Here is a 5,713-nt window from a genome sequence, read left to right on the forward strand (position 1 = left end):
GTCCTTCCATTTATTTATGTGTTCCTTGACTACGTTTAGCAATGCTTTGTTGTTTTTTGTGCATAAGACCTTTACAACCTTGGTTAGATTTATCACAACATATTTGATTTTTTTAATTGCTGATGGAATTGTTTTCTTCATTTTCTCTTCAGGTTGTTTATTATTAGGATATATATAAACTCTGGTGATTTCTTCATGGTAATCTTCTACTCTTCCTTTTTACGGAATTTGTTTATTAATTCTAGCACATTTTTGTGGATGTTCCAAGATTCTCTGTGTAAATGAATATAAGGAATGGGGAAGATTTTACTTCTTCTTTTCCAATTTGGATAACTTTTATTTCTTTTTCTTACCTAAATTTCTGGTTGGAACTTACAGTAAAATGTTACATAACAGTGGTGACAGTGGGCATCCTTGCTTTGTGCCTGATCTTAGAAAGAAACTTTCAACCTTCTACCATTGAATATAATGCTAATTGTGGGTTTTCATATATGCCCTTGACCATGTTGAGGAAGTTTCCTTCTACTTCTAGTTTTCTAAGAGTTTTTATACAAGAAGGGGTTCCAGAGTTTGTCAAGTGACTTTACTGCATCAATGGGGATGAACATGTGTTTTTCACCTTTGTTCTATTAGTGTGTTGTATAATTATTTTAATTTGCTATTGGATTTGGTTTGCTAGTGTTTTGCTTAGGATTTGAGCATCTATTTTCATGAGAGATAAGGATCTGCAATTTTCCTTCATTTAGAATCTTTGTCTGTCCTTGGTATCATGGTGAGGTTGACGTCACAGAATGAGTTAGAGAATATATTATTTTCCAGGTTCTTTAAAGCCAATATCATGAAATGCATTGATTTAAACATGGGAATTCATCCTCTCATGGTTTTGAGGCTGAGAAAAAGTTCAGCTCAATGTGTTCTCAAGGCAATGCTTTCTTTCTAAATGCTGACAGTGATTCTGGGCTCCTCTGCACATGGCAAGTCACATAATGGCATCTGCTGGTTTCTCTCTTCTCTTGTGGGTTTCATGGATTCAGCTTCTTGCTTCTATGGCTTTTTTTCCTCCCTGTATTCATCCCATGCATACAGGACTCCAGTAATGGGATTAAGAGCCATCCTGAATGAGGTAGGTCACACCTTACTGAAATAGCCTCATCAAAAAGTGCTGTTTACAATGGGTCTACTACCACAAGAATGTATTAAATTAAGAGCATATTTTTCTGAGGCTAATATAACTTCAAACTACCAGACAGGTGGTTCCTTACTCTTCCATTTTTGGGAAGAGTTGTTCAAGACTGGAGTTAATTCTTTTTGGAATGCTTGGTAAAATTCACCAGTGAAGCCATCTCGTTTGGGCTTTTCCTTTTGGGGAAAATTTTTGATGATTCATCTCCCTACTGCTATTGATTTGCTGAGATCTTCTGTGTCTTATAAGTATTTAGTAGGTATCAAGGAATTTGTCTATTTCCTTTAGGTTGTATAGTTTGTTGGCAGACAGTTGTTGATGGTATCCTCTTATAATCCTTTTTTCCTTTCTGTGGGGTCAGTATAAATGTCCCCCTTTCACATATGATTTTAATTATTTATGTCCCATCTGTTTTTTTCTTTGTCAGTCTACCTAAGTTTGTTGATTTATTGTTCTTTTTGAAGAGCCATCTTTTGATTTTATTGATTCTCTCTCTCTCTCTCTCATATTCCCTATTCCAATTATCTCCACATTTATCTTTGTCACTTCATTCCTTCCACTCAGTCTGGGTTTAGTTTGCTCTTATTTTTTACACTCCAGTTAGGGGATTAAGTCTCTGATTTGATATGATTTTTCCTTTTTTTGGGTACCAAATTACTTTATTTGAAGGAATGATACAAATGAAACAACATGTTTGGTGTTGATACAACTTAATAGAAAAGGCAAAGGTAAACCCAACATGCATGCACGGCCCTGGTGACCACAGAAGTCACCCTGTGACTCTGGGGAAGACAGCATAAGGCTTAACTCTCATCATCACTGTTTCCCAGGGTGTGCTTGACGAAGAGATACTCTGCCAAGCCAGAATCTGGGGTCCCCATCTTGTGCAAGTTGGTCACATAGTCACCCAACTCTTTGATGAATTTCACCTGCCCATTCAGGTAATGGGTCTCAATGAAGTCACACAAATGGGAGTCATTTTTGTCAGTGGCCAGTTTGTGCAATTCCAGTAGTGACTGATTCAACCGTTTTTCCAAATGTAATGCACACTCCATTGCATTCAACCCTCTCTCCCAGTCGTCTCGTTCTGGCTTCTTGATATCCTGAAGGAAGATGCAACCACCTCATTGGTTCTACAGTTTCATAAGTTTCTCAGCATGTTCCCTCTCCTCATGAGATTGGTGAAGAAAATATTTGGAAAAGTTCTTCAAAGCCACATCATCATGGTCAAAGTAGTAAGACATTGACAGGGAGACGTAAGAGGTATAGAGCTCCAGGTTGATCTGGTGGTTAATGGCGGCCTCTGAGTCCTGGCTGTAGTCCTGGTGCACCTGCAATGGGGACGTGGTCATCATAGTGGGTGGTTGAGGAGAGGAGGTGGCAGCAGCTGCACGGTGCTAGAGAGGTTGTTGAAAGCTGCTCAGAGTGGACAGCCAACAAGGAGGAGGCAAGCACCGGGTTCTGTTCAAGCACTGTTGAAGCAGGAAATCACAGTGACTCTCCACGAAGACATCTGCCGCTGACTTTTCCTTTTTAATGTAAGCATTTGGAGTCATAAATTTCCCTCTCAAAATTGCTTTTGCTGCATCCTATCAGTTTTGATATGTTGTGCTTGTGTTTTCATTTGCCTCAGGATATTTCATTATTTCATTTATGATTTCTTCTTTGACCCATTGGTTACTTAGGAGAGCATTGTTCAACTTTCCTATATGTGTGAATTTTCCAGTTCTCCCTGTTATTGATTTCTAAAAAGAGTCTATCATGATTAGAGAAGATAAACTGCATGATTTAAATATTTGTAATATATGGAGAATTGTTTTGAGACCTAAGATATAGTCTATCCTTGAGAACAGTCCATATGCAGTAGAGAAGAATATATTTGACCTCTTTTGGGTGAAGTGTTCTATAAATTCAGTTAGATCTATTTAGTTTACACGTTAGTTCATGTCTTCTGTTTTCTTCTTTATCTCTGTCTAGATGCTATATCCATTATTGAAATTGAGGCAATATATCTCTTACCATTAATATAGAACTGTCTATTTCTTCCTTCTAATCTGTCAATATTTACTTTGTAATGTGGGAGCCTTTTCCATTTGATAGATATGTATCAAATGTGCATATATATATATTTACAATTATTTAAATATTCAAATATACCTTGAGGTGGGATGAAGAGATGAGATGACGAGATGGGATGATGAAATGATGAGACAGTGAGACAAGACAGTGGGATGAGACATGTAAATGAGACAGGATGATGAGATGAGATGAGACGAGATTGAATGATGAGTGGAGATGACAAGATGAAGCAAGATGATGAGATGAGATTAGATGATGAAACAATGAGATGAGATGATAAGACGAGATGATGAGATGAGATGATGACATGAGATTATGAGACAGGATGATGAGACAGACGATGTGATGGGATGATGAGATGGGATGATGAGATGTGATGAGACAAGAAGGGACAATGAGACAGAATGATGAGAAGAGATGAGATGATGAGGTGAGACAAAATGAGATGATGAGATGAGGAGACGGGATGATGAGATGAGATGATAAGATGGGATTATGAAATGTCAGACAATGAGACAAGACGGTGGGATGAGACATGGAGAATAGACGGGAATATGAGATGGGATGATGAGAGGATGAGATGTGATGATGAAACGAGATGACAAGATGGGATGATGCAATGACGTGACAATGAGACAAGATGGTTCAATGAGACATGGAGACTAGAAGGGATGATGAGATGACAAGATGGGATGATGAGAGGAGATGATGAGATGAGACAAGACAACAAGACATAATGACGAGATGAGATGAGACGATGAGACGAGACAAGATGAGATGATGAGATGAGACTGCGTGACTGGATGATGAGATGAGATGATGAGATGGGATGATGAAATGATGAGATAATGACTTCTGGAGAAGATGGCAGCTTAGCAAGGCACGTGGGTCTTTGTTCCTCCCTCAGAACAACTATTAAAGAACTAGAAAGAGTATAGAACAGCTCCTGGAGCCGCAACAGAGACCAGACACACAGTGTATCCCTTTCCAGAACAGCTGGACCTCCTAATAAACTCCATTGTGGTGAGGTCCCTGAGAGGTGAGTGCTCCCCCAAGCTGTGGTGGCTGGCAGCTGGAGCCCCTCCCTCCATCTTTCCTGGGCCAGCTGTGAGCTTTGGATCATGTTCCCCAAGCCACAGTGACCATAGCCCCTTCCACACATGTGGCTTCCTTGGCCTGCTGGAAGCTTTTTATTGGCAGGGTTCCCCATGCCATGCTGGCCAGTGACCCTCCACCATACAGTGCTTCCCAGGCCAGCTGGTAGCCTCGGAACAGCGGTCCCCCAAGCTGTGGGGGCTGGCAACCAGAGCCCCTTCCAAACAGTTGGCTTCCTGGTCCAGCTGGGAACATCGGAACGACAGTTCCCACAGCCGCAGTGCCTGGCGACCCTCCCCCACAGGCGACTTCCTGGAGGGAAAGGAAATAGTCTCCAACAGTAGTAGAAACTGAGCCCAACCTAACACCAATAGTGGCATTAAGGAACAACTTCTGACTACTAAAAATAGGCCCTCAGCTCAGGTGAAACTGATCTAGGCAGAAGTCCCTGATTGGGCTAACTGAAAAAGAGGAAAGGGAGTGAAACAGATCCTTCTGCAGCTGTTCCTACAGAGGCTTAATTGCCCCTGGTCTCAGTGCTGGGATTACATAGGTTACAATGGCCTCGAATGCAGAAATTGGTGGCTTTTAGGGCACTCTACCACCTGAACCTTCCCTGTGGAAGGGGTGAAACGCAAAACAGGTGGAATCCCTCTCTCAAGGAATTCAGATCCAAGGACTTCACAATTTGAAGCCATTAAAACCAACCTACAACCTTTCCTCTGTCTCCACCACACACCCAGCAATGAGTCCTCCGAAGTTAAAAGAGTCACAACATATTTGCTGGATGTGACCCTCAGACAGACAAGCACCACATACTGGGCAGGATAAGAAAAACAGAATTCAGAGACTTCACAGGAAAGTCTTTCAACCTGCTGGGTCCCACACTCAGGGAAATCTGATTAAATGCACAGATGCCAGCAAAAACTAACAAATCACACCAGGAAAACTGAAGATAAGGCCCAGTTAAAGGAACAAACCAATAGCTCAAATGAGATACAGGAGCTGAGACAACTAATTCTGAATATATGAACAGAAATAGAAAACCTCTTCAAAAACCAAATCAATAAATTGTGGGAGGACATGAAGAAGGCATGGGATCAACAAAAAAAAAAAGAAATGGAAAGTCTGAAAAAACAAATTCCAGAACTCATGGGATTGAAAAACACAGTTGCACAGATGAAAAAAACAACGGAAACCTACAATGGTAGATTTAAAGAGACAGAGGATAGAATTAGTGTACTGGAGGATGGAACATCTGAAATTCAAAAAGAAACAGAAAGTATAGGGAAAAGAATGGAAAAAATTGAGCAGTGGCTCAGGAATTTGAATGATAATATGAAATGCAGAAATATA

At 40.5% G+C, this 5,713-nt stretch overlaps 1 pseudogene; it reads right to left on the reverse strand.

Moving 5' to 3' along the window:
- Positions 1-1,864: 1,864 nt before the first annotated feature.
- On the reverse strand, positions 1,865-2,538 carry LOC143672560 (ferritin heavy chain pseudogene; annotated as a pseudogene).
- Between the last annotated feature and the right edge of the window lie 3,175 nt (positions 2,539-5,713).

Source organism: Tamandua tetradactyla, chromosome Y, assembly GCF_023851605.1.
Source record: "Tamandua tetradactyla isolate mTamTet1 chromosome Y, mTamTet1.pri, whole genome shotgun sequence".
Taxonomy (NCBI): Eukaryota; Metazoa; Chordata; class Mammalia; order Pilosa; family Myrmecophagidae; genus Tamandua; species Tamandua tetradactyla.